The 17157-nt window shown below is 41.3% G+C and overlaps 1 protein-coding gene across 2 annotated transcripts in view; it reads right to left on the bottom strand.

Moving 5' to 3' along the window:
- Positions 1-17157, bottom strand: part of LNX1 (ligand of numb-protein X 1) — a 243154-nt gene that overhangs the window by 159267 nt on the left and 66730 nt on the right. Inside the window, exon 1 of one of the 2 annotated variants that reach the window (XM_058192237.1) lies at positions 1909-2170. The exons of the other annotated variant lie outside the window; for it this stretch is intronic. The gene's annotated coding sequence lies outside the window, so the exon portion shown is untranslated. Of the gene's footprint in view, positions 1-1908; positions 2171-17157 lie in introns of those variants that run through there. 2 annotated transcript variants of the gene reach the window in all.

The following is a 17157-nucleotide window of genomic DNA, read 5'->3' as shown; positions in this document are numbered from 1 at the left end:
GCAGGAATATAGCTGAATTTACAAGGAAAAATGTTATTTCCATTTTAAACATTCGTCCCCAGTAGTTGAATGTTATAGAATTGAGTAGGAGTCCTTTAAAAGTAAGTGCATGCATTTCATTAATTATGATTTAATTTGGTTTCCTTTAATCCCCATCAAGTGTGTTTTGCAACTTTGAATAACAATGCCTGTGCTTGGAAAACTCTACCTTGAGACTTTATCTTTTCAGCTTTGTTTAATTGAACAGTTAACAACCCACCAATCGCTGGCTGGAGAATTCTGGAAGCTGAACTCCACAAGCTGCCAAGTTTGGGGACCCCTGGTCTACATAAATATAATGGGACAGAGTGCAGTATATCATTCTGTCACTGCATTCATATCATCATTTTGATGTAATCTTAGAACAGCCAAGTAAAGTCAGGAGAGAGTCAAAAGCGGTTTGATCAGACTGGCATACCAACTTGCTACTGTAGGAAGTTAGCACCCACCCCCCTCCTATAAAAATGAAATATTCTAGGAAATATTAAAAAGGCAGAATATTATAACCTCCCTGGATGAGAAATGGAGAAACATGTTTTTTAGGCTGGAAGCAGACTCACTCTTAATAGCCCCCACCATCCTCAATTGCCCATAGCAGATGTCAGCACTTAAGAGATAAAGAGATAGCTACTTACTATCTACTCACAACAAACCCAAGATCCAACAAAGGTAGGATTAGCCCTCTACCCATCTAGCAACAGAACTCACCACATGGCACCTGGGGAGATTGCATCACCCAGCAAGGCTCAACCAAGCCTGGAACTCAAAAGACAACCTCCAAAGATACCCCTGCATGGCCCCATGGGATTCTGACAACCAATCAGAATACAAGCTCAAATTCAAAGTCCAACAGAAGGTATAAATCTATCTATCTATATATATCTCACCCATGTGCTTCTTTGCCCAGGATCAAAACCATGTGATCCTGTCCACCATTAAACCATCTTTCCAAGCACTCTCCATGATTCCAGTGTCTTTCTTCCCCACTTGGAACTGAACACAGATGGACATGTCTTCTAACACTACAGAGACTCCATCAAAAAACCACCACCACAACCTTCTCAGACCAACAAACAGAACCTCAGGCAGCCATTCTACATCAGGGGTCTCCAACCTTGGTCCCTTTAAGACTTGTGGACTTCAACTCCCAGAGTTCCTCAGCCAGCTTTGCTTGGGAGTTGAAGTCCGCAAGTCTTAAAGGGACCAAGGTTGGAGACCCCTGTTCTAAACATCCTGGGATGTTAATTTAATTGAATATAGTGCGACCGTGTACGACTAGTGTAACACCTGTGGCAACCTGTATTCATATCTGTAGCCATATAATTCAATAATCATTAAGTCTAGGAAAGGAGAAAATGTTACCCCTGTGCATTAAGTTATTTGCAACAAACCAATTCGTTTAACAAATATGAGAAACAGAAATGCAATTACAGCTGGCGTCCAGAAAAAATGCCACTGAGTTCGTACAGGAGGATTTAAAGCTATCCCTAGAAAACATGGATATTCCAAATGCATTCAAGTAGGCCTTAAATCACATACTAATTAAGATGATCTCAGCTGGACTTTAGCAGAGGAATCTGTATGAAGGCTGTTCCAATTCCAACCTTTATTCATTGAACTTTTCTCTCTTGTCAGTATACATAAAGCAGTGTCCAGCTTCCATGAGTTAATTTTTTTTTTGGTCAAGTGCTGTAAACTTTCAAATCGAGGCCTTTCCCACCATTTAAAAAAAAAAAATGCATTCACCTAGTAAGAGAATGTCCTGTAAGGGTACCGAACAACAGAACTGTCCATCTATATAGCTATACAGCTTTTCTATTATCTTCATTCGTTAAAAAGACAAGCAAATACTTGCTCAGGATAACTCACTTTTTTTTCTGTTGCAAATTAGCTTCTTTGCAGTTGCCAGAGGCTCGGTGAGGCTAAGTGAAAGTCGGAACAAACAGAGCTTAATTCACCTTTGTTATCTGCATAAACCATTTCATTCCTGCATATATTTACGGAGACGTAAAACATCTCCCAGCCACAGTATTGGGATGGGGGAGGGAGAAGAGGAAAAATATAAAGAAACCAGGGTTCCTTAACAGATGTCCAACCTGGCTTGCGGGTTCTGATCTGATGTTTGCAAGAAAGAAAGAAAAAAATTTAACTGGGTGATTGACTCAAGGAAATGCGTGATGTCACACAAGGCTGGAAATACAAACTTTACCTGAATGATTTAAAGCAACAGTCAGCCACACCTGATCAGTCATAATTTCCGGGGAAGAGGCACTCTGTGTGTGCTTCCCAGGTCCCGTATCATATCACATGTAACTTTTTTCTTGCAAGCAAGACTTATTTTATATCACGAGTAGTTACAAAGAACGTCCCGTGGATTTTAAAGAGAAGGCTCATTCTCCCAATTACAATTAAAAGCAAAAGTACGAAGTATCTTGGAACTCCTCAAGGATATGGGACAGTGATGGCTAAACTTTTCTGGACCAAGTGCCCAAAGTGCATGCCCAAACCCTCCAAAATGCGATGCGCACATCGCATGCGTGGAGTGTGAGCGCATGCGCGCACACCCCATTCATGCGCCCACCTGCACCACACTCCCGTGCATGCACCTGCCCTGCCCCCCATGCATGCGCGGCAGAGACCCAAAGACCAGCTGGCCGGTGGGAAGCGAACACGCCTGCGCGGTGGAGCTGAACTGGGGTGATAGCTCACGTGCCCACAGAGAGGGTGCTGCGTGCCACCTAGGGCACTCTTGCCATAGGTTCACCATCGTGGATATAGGATAATATTTTGCCTTAGACTTGCTGACCTAGTTTGAAAAAAGTAAAAAATTCATCCAAAAAACAAAAACAAAACCCCCCTGTTGTTCCTGCAGTTGAACCTGTTGATATGGATCCTTCAGTTGTAAGTAATACAAATTTGTTATAAATCACACCAGGTCAGTTGTGTTGTATAAACAAAGCCACGTAAATGTTTAAGGGGCTGCAATTTACCACACTAGATTAGAGAAGGACTAGTATAAACTGTAGATCAGCCAAAGTATCCAAGCATGATCCAAGCATGATCTTACGTGTAATGATTATTTATAAGAGAAATATTAATCCTTCAAACCTCCAGATTTGGCAGGTGATCAAAGGAGGAGGAGAAGAAGAGGAGGAAGAGGAAGAAGAAGAGGAGGAGGAGGAGAAGGAAGGAGGAGAAGAGGAGGAGGAGAGGAGGAGGAAGAGGAGGAAGAAGAGGAGGAGGAGAAGGAGGAGGAGGAGGAAGAAGGAGGAGGAGGAGGAGAAGGAGGAGGAGAAGGAGGAGGAGGAGGAGGAAGGAGGAGGAGAGGAGGAGGAAGAGGAGGAAGAAGAGGAGGAGGAGAAGGGAGGAGGAGGAGGAGGAGGAGGAGGAGGAGGAGGAGAAGAAGAAGAAGAAGAAGAAGAAGAAGAAGAAGAAGAAGAAGAAGAAGAAGAAGAAGAAGAAGAAGAAGAAGAAGAAGAAGACAACGACTATTACATTAATTTCACACAACTGGCACTTTCCTCAACTCTTAATCTCTTTTTCTTCTGGAAGACTAGAAACAAAACAAGTTCATTAGAAAGAAGATAATCCAAAAAATAAGTTCAATTTCCTTCCAAAGCAGTGGAAGCCACATTTTGGAGAAGCTCCGATGGGATAGCCTTGCAACAAAACGAACGATGATCTTACAGGGTAGTAAAGACAGAGTCTTTAATGGCAACACGAACTCTTAAAGGCCAATTGAGGCAACACCATGGGCAATCTCAAGAAACATTAAGTAGTCTCAAAGGCACTGCAACGTACAAGCGCATAACGTTTGTGAGCACAACCTGAACACACACAACTCCTGGGAGGGGAAGGCTCACCACAAAGTAATTGTCTTTCCTTAATTACTGTTTTGTATTATTAACCTTGCCTCGCCCTTTGGAATTGAGTTGATGCTGGTCGGAAATGAACTACACCCAAAAGGATGGGATTCAGGATTACTATTACTAGATTTCATAGGATCTTTTATGGATCTCTTTCATGAGTTGTCCCTTGAGTTTTATTTGGTAATAACAACAGTGTTATTCTTTCCATAGATCAGATATAGCAATGGTCTAAAAAGTAAAGGAAATAGGAGCTGCTTTAAAAAAAAAGAAGAAAACACCTCAAAAAGGCAATTTGGAAGTTTTATAAATAGTTTTCAGTTTCCAAATCTTCTCATTTGGGAGGCTGGTGAAAGGGAAGGAGAAAAGGAAGCTAGACTTTCAGCCCTCTGTGTACGAGAAACCATTCATAAATAGATGGCTGTGAAGCCCAACTGCTTCTCTCTTCTTATCTCTCTGTGGGAAAATATTGAATGGCCACAGCAGTGAACCTAAAAGCAGCTCTCTATTGCAAACTTAAAAATACATTTGTAACCAATGATGTTCATGATAATCTCTGTAATATAAATCAAATTCAGATCAAATCTTTATTATGGCCATAGGGCAGCATAAGGAGGGAGAAAAAAGCAGAGAGGATATATCAGCCTACACATATAAACATATAAAACTGAAAATCTAGAACAGGGGTCTCCAACCTTGGTCCCTTTAAGACTTGTGGACTTCAACTCCCAGAGTTCCTCAGCCAGCTTTGCTTTGCTTTTCAGCTTTGCTGGCTGAGGGACTCTGGGAGGTGAAGTCCACAAGTCTTAAAGAGACCAAGGTTGGAGACCCCTGATCAGGGGTGAAATCTAAAAATTTTCCCTACCGGTTCTCTGGGCATGGCTTAATTGGTGGGCGTAGCTTGATGGTCAGATGACTGGGTGGGCGTGGCCAATAACAATAAATAATAAAAATAATAAACAAAGTATAAAGAACAATAAGAGGTACCAAAAACCAACTTTCACACTTTACACACACACAACACAACACAACTGACTCACATACAATGTAAAAGCAGCTGCCCTTCACACTTCACACAGCCACAAAAAGCTCAAAAACCAACTTTCACACTTTACACACACACAACTCACACACACACACACACACACACGCACAAAATGCCACATACAGCTTTGTAAGATTTTGTGTGTTTGTGTAGTTAGAGTGAAACACTACAGAAACACACCAAATCTCAGAAAGCTGCACAAATATTTTATTTTATTATTTTATTTTATTTTATTTATATTTTTAAATCAGGGGACTTCAATTCCCAGAGTTCCTAAGACAGCAAAGCCAGCCAGCATTAGTTGCTCACTGAGGAAATAGATTAGCTAAGCAATTGATTCTGTCTGGTGCTGAAAGTGAAACTGCTTTTGGGCTGGGAAAAAAGCCATGCGTTTGATCAGTAATCAGGTAAGTGCCTTAGAATCTCTACTCTTACTTGTAGAAAACATGTTTTTTAAAGTTCTGCTGATGAGGAACTCAGGTGAGATCGCCAGAGAAGCCTTTAAAAAAAATTTTTTTTTAAAGTTTAAAGGCTCTGCCAATCTCAGCTGAGGGGTGGGATCCTCAAAGCTTTTTTTTACTTTTAAAGGCATGTTTTCGGCTGAAGAAAAACCTCTTTTAAAAGTAAAAAAAACCCTCTCTGCTGATGGTGCGGCTCAGCATAGGTGGGGGGGGGGGCAGGAATTTTTGCTACCGGTCCTCCGAACCAGCAGCTGCCATCGTTACCAGATCGCGCGAACCAGTCCGAACTGGGAGCATTTCACCCCTGCCCATGATCTAGAAGATGTAAATGATGCATGAATATATCTGTATCTATGTATACAGAGGTGGGTTTCATTTAATTTTACCAGTGGTTCACCGCGCACACTGAAAATGTGAGCGCATGTCTTCTGCACATGTACGTGGCCTTCCGTGCATGCGTTTCACTTGCACACGCAGCTTGCACACATATGTGTGGCTTAGAAAATGTGGCTAAATAGGACAGCAAGCACCACAGTGGGGGTGGGATGGGGGTGAAGGTGGGACGGGGACAGTCCCACCTGCAGGTCACCATTACCGGTTCGCCTGAACCGGTCTGAACTGGCTGAATACCATCACTGTATCTATATTTATCTCTATCTATCTATCTATCTATCTATCTATCTATCTATCTATCTATCTATCTATCTATCATTCATCTATCTATCTATCTATCTATCTATCTATCTATCTCTACTGGTCTCTCTCTCTCTCTCTCTCTCCCTCTCCTGGTCTCTCTCCCCCCCCTCTCCTGGTCTATCTCTATCTATCTATTTATTTATCTATCTCTACTGGTCTATCTCTATCTATCTATTTATCTATCTATCTCTACTGGTCTCTCTCTCTCTCTCTCTCTCTCTCTCTCTCCTGGTATCTATCTATCTATCTATCTATCTATCTATCTATCTATCTATCTATCTATCTATCTATCTATCTATCTATCTCTCTCTACTGGTCTGTCTATCTATCTATCTATCTATCTATCTATCTATCTATCTATCTATCTATCTTTCGTATATCTATCTATCTATAAGAATCTGAAAGAATTTAAAGGAAGAGATAGAAGCATTAGATAGATCTAGGGGAACATAAAAGGTTAGCATGTAGAAGACTAGATCATGTTACAAGACACTGTATGTAATATGGTGAAGTAGGTGTTCATTAAATCTAGTTTATAGCACAGGCTGCATTCAAGAAATTATGCCTTGTGAGTCTTTCCAACCTCTGTGATCCCAGAAAAGGCCCTTTTAGCTCCCTGCAATATTTCCAAAAGGCTATGTGGATATTGCTATTATATAGTTTGATCACTAGAGGGGCCCTGGACTTTGTTGAATGTTGATAAGACAGTTGTAGGAGAAACACAATATTCTTTCACCCAGTATGGCTGCCTCCTGACCAGAGGTGGGTTTCAGCAGGTTCTGAACAGTTCTGGAGAACCGGTAGTGGAAATTTTGAGTAGTTCAGAGAATCGGTAAATACCACCTCTGACTGGCCTCGCCCACATCTATTCTTTGCCTCCCAAGCTGATCAGGAGGAAATGGAGATTTTGCAGTAACCTTCCCCTGGAGTGGGGAGGGAATAGAGATTTTACAGTCTCCTTCCCCTGCCATGTCCACCAAGCCACACCCACAGAACTGGTGGTAAAAAAATTTGCAACCCACCACCGTTCCTGACATATTACTATACTGCTAATATTGTGGTTGCGCCTCTTCTGCCTTGCAGAAAAAAACAGTGGAAAATATTCTGGATTCCAGGAAACAGGACGCTTAATGAAAAGGGTTACATTCCCCAACACAAAACAATTGTTAACATTTTCCAAAAGAAGTCTCTGCTCAGTGCTCCTTTAAATATAGTGTTTTTACTTCTAGTTATGTTCAAACTCACTAGCCCCCCTATAGACTCCAGAAGTGGTTAACTCAGAGCAGATAGTCTGCGGTATTTTGTCTTTTCCAATGTCTCCGAAGTAGTCGACTTTGAGAGCCACCCAGTTTGAACACTGAGAACTAATTGTTTTGCATTGTGTTATGAACTGACAAGCACACTTCTGCATTGGAGCAATTAAAAGGGGTTCAACTCCTTTCATTATTTTAAAAAAACATCACATTAACTCCCGACTGAAATTAAAAACAAATCAAAACTCTATACTTTAGGTTTCAAAAAGGGCAAGGACACTGTAACTCTGAGAAGCAGTTAAGACATTTATTGGCTACTTAGGAAAAAGGCCATTGTTGTGCTTTTGTGGGTCTTTCATTTTCACACCTCCGTACCTGGTTTCTCTTAGAATGCCTGACCACAGGAATAACAATGGCAGTCACATCTGGCTTTATTAAAATACATTGCTCATGAAGACCGACACACTTATTGTGTGGTATCGCTGATGCTTTCTTCTACCATTCTAAAGGTAAAGGTGTTGTGACTCAGGCCCAAGGAGGTAGTAGGAAACTTAGTGTAAAAACAAACAAATTTTATTCGAACAGCTGAGCATTCATTCATTCTCAGCGTAATTCAACTAAATTAAAGCAAATTCCTCCCAACACAATTCCTCAGTCCTATCACCAACCTTGGTCCAATTAGGCAAACTGTCAAAGGCCTTTCTTGGCAAAAGTTCAGAAGACACCGATACAAAACAAATGCAACAAGACAAAGCTATCAACATTGTTTTCCAGCAAAGAGCCCAAATGCTGTTGCTGGTTTTTTAAGCCTTATGGGAGGAGCCAATAATCTCTTGGCGTTTCTCCCGAGTTGTCCTCTTTGCTTGAGCTGCTGTTGCCTTCTGGCAGCTCTTCTCATGCATGTATTAGGAATAGGCTCCTCCCTACTATCAGTCTCTGGAGCCTCTGGAGTCCGCACATCACTCCCTGATGGCCCTGGCCCCATCTCTGCCTCTGACGTAGAGCCCTCATCTGGGCCTTCCCCAGCCTCCAGGACTGGCCCATGTTCTTCCTCTGCCTCATCGCTGTCTGACTCCGTTGCCAGCTCCACAGGCTGCTGGTGAACCACAACAAAAGGTAAAGGTTCCCCTCACACATAAGTGCTAGTCATTCCCGACTCGAGGGGGCAGTGCTCATCTCTGTTTCAAAGCTGAAGAGCCAGCGCTGTCTGAAGAAGTTTCCGTGGTCATGTGGCTGGCATGACTCAACGCCAAAGGCGTACGGAACACTGTTATCTTCCCACCAAAGGTGGTCCCTATTTTTCTCCTTGCATTTTTTACGTGCTTTCGAACTGCTAGGTTGGCAGAAGCTGGGACAATTCACGGGAGCTCAGCCCGTTACGCGGCACTAGGGATTCGAACTGCTGAACTGCCGACCTTTTGATCGACAAGCTCAGCATCTTAGCCACTGAGCCACTGCGGAGTTGGGTAAATATTTGCAGCGGGACATGGTTTGTGGGGAGCTGGGGGAAGGTGTAGCAAAGCTGAATACAGCCGTGTATGCGGGAAGGAAGGATCGGGATTGGCAAATTGGCCTCGCCCCCTTTGTAAATGCGTTGTGCATGTTTAAAAGGAACAGGGAATGAATTGTGAAGCTCCACTGCCATCTTTCCAAGTCTGACACTTCTTTCCCTTATCACTTTCTCTACAGCTATAAAGAAATTTACATCTTGCCTTTGAGAGCAATTGTGTGGAGGATTGTTTGCCATCAGCTAGTTTGGGTTCAAAGCAGTGGTGGGTTTGCGGTAAATTTTTATTACCGGTTCTGTGGGGATGGCTTAGTGAGTGTAGCATTGCTTGGTAGGCGTGGCTTGGTGGGTGTGGCAGGGGAAGGATACTATAAAATCTCCATTCCCTCCACAATTCAGGGGAAGGTTACTGCAAAATCCCCATTTCCTCCCAATCAGCTGGGACTCGAGAGGCAGAGAATAGATGGGGACGGGGCCAGTCAGAATTTTTACTACCGGTTCTCTGACTACTCAAAATTTTCACTACCAGTTCTTCAGAGCTGGTCAGAACCTGCTGAAACCCACTTCTGGTTCAAAGCTATCAATTCAATCAGCATGTAAAAGGAAGAATATGATTGGACTATCAAGAGTCATTTCTCATTCATATGGAAAAATACATCCAGGAAAATGGTGTTTCCCTCAACCTTCTTCATAAGAAAAATTTGGGGGGTTCAACGTGCACAAAAATCTTCAAAACTGACCGATAATGATCTATGAATGCAACTTTGAGACTTCAAGTATGATCACGTGCACACATACAACATAGACATACACACAACACATAGCTGGTTTTGCAACTTCAGAAGGCGGCAGAGAAAAACAACAACAACCCCAGAGATCAAAAGAGAGTTTCAAAAGGAAAATTTATTTTGGATCTTAACTTTCCTGTACTTTGTTTCCAGCCCAAGGAATAAATGTGTGTGTGTGTGTGTGAGAGAGAGAGAGACGGAGAGAGGGGGACAGGGAAAGATTTTGCACACTTATAAACATTTTTTTCTGTTTGCTGAGTTCCCCAACTTGTGCCCTTGATAAATACAAGATGTCCATGACCCCTGGGCAGTAATCCTTGTGACTAGGTCCGATGGTAATTATAGTTTAACATAGTTATTTAGAAATGCGGGTGTGTTAAAAAAAAAAAGAATATTACATAGCTGGATGAAATCTGATTTAACCAAAGAACTTTTAGTCCTAAGCGAGAAAAAAAAATCTACTATGGCACCCTCAGTGATGTCTTAAATAGCAAAAGCTACTACTACTACTAGGTAATCCTCAACTTACGACCACAATTGAGCCCAAAATTTATATCGTTAAATGAAAAAAATTTTTACGTGAGTTTTGCCCCGTTTTGTGACTTTTCTCACCACAATTGTTAAGTGAATCACTGCATTTGTTAAATGAATAACACGGTTGTTAAGTGGATCTGGATTCCCCATTGATTTTTCAGAAGGTCGGAAAAGGGGATCACATGACCCCGGGACAATGCCACCGTCATAAATGTGAGTCAGTGGCCAAGCATCTGAATGTAAATCACATGACTGTGGTGTTGCAAAGTGGGCAAAATGGACGTAATTCACTTTTTTCAGTGTCATTGTAACTTCAGTCACTCAATGAACAATGTTGTAAGTCGAGGACTACCTATATTCATATAGTAGTAGTAGTACAAATGGTAGTAGGAAGATAAGAGCAGTGGGAATACATGGGGATGGTCTGGGAGGAACAGTGAAGGAGTTACCATAATCCACCAAACCAAAAGAAATCTGGAACATCTCCTCAGACTAACAACTTTTATTACAAGACATGCAAGAAGCTTGCAGCTCATGAAAATGTTACCTTTTTAAAATAATTTTTTAATGAAATTTCTTGGTTGGAAAAGGTGCGGCCAATCTTCATCAATGACTTGGACGAGGGGATAGATGGGGAACTCATCAAATTTGCAGATGACACCAAGCTGGCAGGAATAGCCAACACTCCAGAAGATAGGCTCAAGATACAGAAGGATCTTGACAGACTAGAACATTGGGCGCTATCTAACAAAATGAAATTCAACAGTGAAAAAAGTAAGGTTCTACATTTAGGCAAAAAAGAAAAACCAAAATGCACAGGTACCGTATATGTGGTACCTTTCTCAATAGTAGTAACTGTGAGAGGGATCTTGGAGTCCTAGTGGACAACCATTTAGATATGAGCCAGCACTGTGCTGCACTGCCAAAAAAGCCAACACAGTTCTGGGCTGCATAAACAGAGGGATAGAATCAAGATCACGTGAAGTGTTAATGCCACTTTATAATGCCTTGGTAAGGCCACACTTGAAATATTGCATTCAGTTTTGGTCGCCACAATGTAAAAAAGATATTGAGACTCTAGAAAGAATACAGAGAAGAGCAACAAAGATGATTAGGGGACTGGAGACTAAAACATATGAAGAATGGTTGCAGGAACTGGGTATGTCTAGTTTAATGAAAAGAAGGACTAGGGGAGACATGATAGCAGTGTTCCAATATCTCAGGGGTTGCCACAAAGAAGAGGGAGTCGGGCTGTTCTCCGAAGCACCTGAAGGCAGGACAAGAAGCAGTGGGTGGAAACTAATCAAGGAGAGAAGCAACTTAGAAGTAAGGAGAAATTTCCTGACAGTTAGAACAATCAATAAGTGGAACAACTTGTCTGCAGAAGTTGTGAATGCTCCAACACTGGAAATTTTTAAGAAAATGTTGCATAGCCATTTGTCTGAAATGGTGTAGGGTTTCCTGCCTGGGCAGGGGGTTGGACTAGAAGACCTCCAAGGTCCCTTCCAACTTTGTTATTATGTTAAGTCCAAGTTGTTATTTTTTTGTACCACCATTTTCTTTTTACAATTAGTTCACTACATAATCTACTCACTGTCCTTCCAAACAATTTCCACAGTATCTATCTTTAAAAATATAATTCATCTCTCTCTCAGAATCCACCAGCTTTGGAAACCCACTTCATTCTGTTTCTGTAATGCACTATTAATACTATTGTTTCTTCCAATAAAAACCTATTTTAAAAAAGCATTTTACCCTTCCATTTAAATTCCGGGTTTGTTAGATTACCTCAAAACCGTTTGGAAGATTGGTCTGCTTGTCAAATGGGAAAAACCAGCCTGTAGATGCTAACAATATTGCAAAAGTTTTTTTTTCTCTTGAAAGTTAATGTTCTCTCTTCCTTTATGACAAACAGTAAACTACTGTTTATTAACACATGAGGTTTTATACACACCACAAATAAAGGAAGTTGGTTTGTAAAATGTGTGGGTCTGTCTTGCTCATGTCCTGAGAAGTTTAGCCAAAGGACTCTGATTTTGACATAGGAAGAGGGGATTCAACGGTCAGGAAGGAAGTTTTGAAAAATCTGTATAAAAATACTCCACAAAAAACTTTCCACGGGGAATATTAAAACAGGATACAGTTAAGGAAAACAAGGAGAGGGGATGAGGTACAGAATGTCAAAGGCACATTGTAAACAATAAAAAAAAATACTTCAGGAAAATAAAGAGTAGAACAAATAGATGCTTATAAAGTTTATGCTTGACATGTACTTCTACAGAGGGGGAACTAAAATGTTCTATGTGATGCAGTTCTCACTAATTGGATTTAAGGAAATTTGAATTTAAAATCATATAATGGGATATAGAGTAGAATAGAATAGAATAGAATAGAATAGAATAGAATAGAATAGAATAGAATAGAATAGAATAGAATAGAATTCTTTATTGGCCAAGTGTGATTGGACACACAAGGAATTTGTCTCCGGTGCATAAGCTCTCAGTGTACATAAAAGAAAAGATACATTTGCCAAGTATCATAAGGTACAACACTTAATGATAGTCATAGGGTACAAATAAGCAATCAGATCATATTAGGAAACAGTCAATGTAAATCGTAAGGATATAAATATAAATTTAAAAAGCACATTGGTCAGTACCCTCCATCCATCTTTCCATCTTCACTTCAGGATATTGAAGTATCAAGGATATATCTTGCACACTGAAATTCTGCGATTTTTGGAAAGACGCTGACTTTCTTCATGGTTTCCCAAACTACCAAAAAAACAAACAAACAAACAAAAAAACAAATAGAAATTCCCAAAAGCCCAATGGATGAAATGCCTTTGAGAGAAGTTGGATTGGAGGCACCTCAAAGCACTTAATGTCCAAATATTATGCAGAGCAAGTCAAATGTTTTAAGTAGTTGGGATAGATTACCTCAATTATTTTTTTAGAACCTTAGTAAAACGTTCTCTCTATCGTTGAAGCTCCACTGAAATTGTGTCTGCGCCCCCCGAGCCGAGCCCCCTGCCAGAAAGTGACTCAGAAAGTGAGGGGGAAGGGCCATCAGGACTTACCTCTGGAGCACCAGTTTCCCTGGCTCAGCTCTAGGAGGCAGGCCAGGTGGAGGAGATAATGAGGCCTCCGTCCCCTGACTCTTTCCCCCCCAGGCCACACCTCCAGACCCGGCTGATGGCAATCAGGCCTGGCTGGACCCTAGGTTTCGTAGGCAGGAGAGACGGGAACAACAGAAGCTGGGGTGGGGCAGGCCTAGGAAATGCTGAGTTTTATACCCCACAGGATATAAAAGCAGCAAGGGCTGCTATACCACTTCGTGGCGAGCAAATCAACTGCTTAGAGGGAGAGAATTAGAGCTGAAGTACTGTTTGTTCCTGGTTTCCTGGTTGACTCATCGGCATCAAGAGAGATAACAGAGACACTTGGCAGACGCTCACTTGTTTGCTGCCAGAGCTGATAGTTGCTGGCTAATTAAGTCATCGCTTGTGCCTTCCGGACTGAGGTGAGGGGGACAGAACAGAAATGAATGATACTTGTGCAAGAATAACTAACTACCCAGCTATTCTTGCTTTGATTTCATGCTGCCCTGAGTTTGCCCGATTAAAACCTGTAATGCTTTAATTTGTTACAGGTAATCTAAACCCTATATATTTCACTGACTCTCTACTGCACACATTTCAATATGGTGAAATCCTGATCCAACCCATGGTCATACATAAGTTCATTAACAGGAAACATTTTTAACTGTATATATGGGCAGGACAAGAAACAATGCATGGAAATTAATCAAGGAGAGAAGCAACCTGGAATTAAGGAGAAACTTTCTAACAGTGGGGACAGTTAACCAGTGGAACAGCTTGCCACTAGAAGTTGTCAATGCTTCATCACTGGAGGTTTTTAAGAAGAGACTGGAGAGTCACTTGTCTAAAATGGTATAGGGTCTCCTGCTTGTTTTACTACTGGTTTGAGGTGGCTGGATGGAGTCACTGAAGCAGTAAGCATGATCTTAAATGGACTCCAGAGGATGGTAGAGGAAAGGAAGGCCTGGAGGAATGTTGTCCATGGGGTCGCGATGGGTCGGACATGACTTCCCAACTAACAACAACAAATCCTGCTTGAGCAGGGGGTTGAACTAGAAGACCTGACTAGTCTAGTGAAGAGAAGGACCAGGGGAGACATGATAACATTGTTCCAATATTTGAGGGGCTGCCACAGAAACGAAGGGGTCAAGCTATTTTCCAAGGCCAGACAAGGAATAATGGATGGAAACTGATCAAGGAGAGATTCAACCTAGAAATAAGGAGACATTTTCTGACAGTGAGAACAATCAATGAATGAAACAGAAGTTGTCTTCAGAAGTTGTGGGAGCTTCATCACTGGAGGCTTTCAAGAAGAGACTGGACTGCCATTTGTCAGAAATGCTGTAGGGTCTCCTGCTTGGGCAGTTGGATTAGATGACCTACAAGGTCCCTTCCAGCTCTATTCTGATTATGATTCTGAAGTACAGCGATACCTCAATACTTATTGTTAATTGTTTCCGGGAGATGCGATGAGTACCAAAAGCAATGAGTACCAAACAATTTTTTCCCCAGAAGGAATAATGTGTTCCCAAACCAAAGACAATGCACATTTTTAAGGCAATAGGCAAAAAATAGGGCTGTATATCGTTTCTTTGCATGAGAAATAAACCTAAAAATTAAGAAATACTTAGATTAAATTAAATAAAAACTTGATTTTACTTGTACTGTACTGAGAAAAAATACACAAAATGACAACAGAAACTAAGATAAGACTTCAAGGGGATGTGCACAGGGCAAGAGCTGCCATCACTAACACATCACTCTTTGTTTCAGCTGGAAAGGGTAGTGAGTCACAGAAGCAGAGATGGGTTTCAGCAGGTTCTGACCAGTTCTGGAGAACCGGTAGCAGAATTTTTGAGTAGTTCAGAGAACCGGTAGTAAAAATCCTGACTGGCCCCACCCCCATCTATTCTCTGCCTCCCAAGTCCCAGCTGATCAGGAGAAAATGGGGATTTTACAGTATCCTTCCCCTGGAGTGGGGTGGGAATGGAGATTTTACAGTATCCTTCCCCTGTCATGCCCATCAAGACATGCCACGTCCACCAAGCCACGACCACAGAACCGGTAGTAAAAAAATTTGAAACCAACCACCGCACAGAAGCAACCAACATCGACAAGTTCTCGCTTGCGCATCGAGTATCAAACGATCAACAAGTACTGGGACAAAATTTTCTCATCAAAATGCGTTGAGTATGAATTTCAAAGCAGTTGAGTAGCGAAGCACCACGGCAGAAATATATTGCTTGTATTTTTCCATTTTCACAATGATGTATGGAAGAATATTGTCATAATGTAATAATACAAGTACAGGTAGTCCTCCTACCACAATTAAGCCCAAAATTTCTGTTGTTAACTGAGACATTTGTTAAGGGATGCGACCTTCCTTGCCGCAGCTGTTAAGTGAATCACTGCGGTTGTTAAGTAAGTAGCCTGATTGGACTTACTTGTCCAAAGTCCAAAGCATGGACTTTGCTTGTCAGAAGGTTGCAAAAGGAGGTGATCAGATGATCCCGGGACACTGCAACCGTCATAAATATGAGTCAGTTTCCAAGTGTCTAAATTTTGATCCCATGACCGTGGGGATTTTGCAAAGATCGTAACTGTGCAAAACAGTTATAAGTCACTTTTTTCAAAGTGTTGTTGTAACTTTGCACGGTCATGAAAAGTTGCAAGCCGAGGACTACTTTGGAGATATCTATAAAGCACTGCATTTAAATGAGTAGCAACATCGCAGACAGGAACAAGGGAAATCAAAATAATTAGAGTTGTAACTCATGAGGAGGCACTGTGAAGCTTGGGACTTTTTAATTTAAGGGAGAAAAATTAAGGAAAGACATGCCAAAACGTTATAAATGTACGTGCAGATGTATAAAAAGTAGAACACTGGGTTATTGCTCCCTCTTGTAATTCAAGGTCATTCACTGAATCTAGGTGACAAGGGATTCAGAAGAAACAGATGTAAGACAACTGCAAGCAGGCTTTTTTCATTCAGTCTTGAAATTCTCAGTTTAATTTATGGGAGTCTTGTTATTTTTCACTTCTTGCAGTTTGGCAGAATAAGAAGCAGTTTGCAAGCTCTGTACAGCTGCCTTGTTTGAGAAGATGAAGCCTGCGAATTTGCAAAGCGAAATTTTTTGACTCGCCTGTAAAGCGTTTGGGCGTATTACAAAAATAGAATAGGTGACTTTGGATGGGCATCATGAAGCCAATCATTAAGCTATACCCCCTCTGGTTTTTTGTCTTTCCTCATTTGCAAAACTTTGGTGGAGACGGATTTGCAAATGCATAATTTCTACTTCTGCATCTTGAAACTCAAAATTGCTTCCAAAGCTTTGGAAGGACCCCAGTTAAAGTTCTCCTCCCAAAGTTTTCCCAGGCCTTAGAGACAGGGTAAATTGGAAGAGCTCTCTTTTTAAAATTTGTTTTCTTTGATTCTTTTTACTGTGCTATTCTGGTCTGTTATATTTTTCTTTTGGTAAAGCTGGGTTGTTGTTGTTTTTAGTTGCAAGTACTCAGAGAGTTGTTTGAGCATCAGAAAGCTATCAATTAAATAATAAATAAAATTAGATTCTGTCAGAGTTTCTTGCAAAAATCAAATCCAGAAATACACACAGATAACTGAATCATTAACTTCTTTATATTCATAATAATACATAAAGTATTTACAATACCAACAGTTGCTTCTTCAGCTCAGATCAGCAGACATGTTCATACACAGAGTACAGCAAAGAGACTTAACACACACTCAGTCCAAATAGTTTCAGTTTCACTTCTCTGCACAGACTCAGAAGCTCCAGACTAAGACATGCCCTGGCTCCAGTCTGTCTCAGCTCCCAAATAGCCCTCATTGGCTGACTTTCTTACCATG

Source organism: Ahaetulla prasina, chromosome 8 (assembly GCF_028640845.1).
Source record: "Ahaetulla prasina isolate Xishuangbanna chromosome 8, ASM2864084v1, whole genome shotgun sequence".
Classification (NCBI taxonomy): Eukaryota; Metazoa; Chordata; class Lepidosauria; order Squamata; family Colubridae; genus Ahaetulla; species Ahaetulla prasina.
Note: the sequence above shows the minus strand (reverse complement) of the source record. Positions and strands in the feature narration are given on the sequence as shown.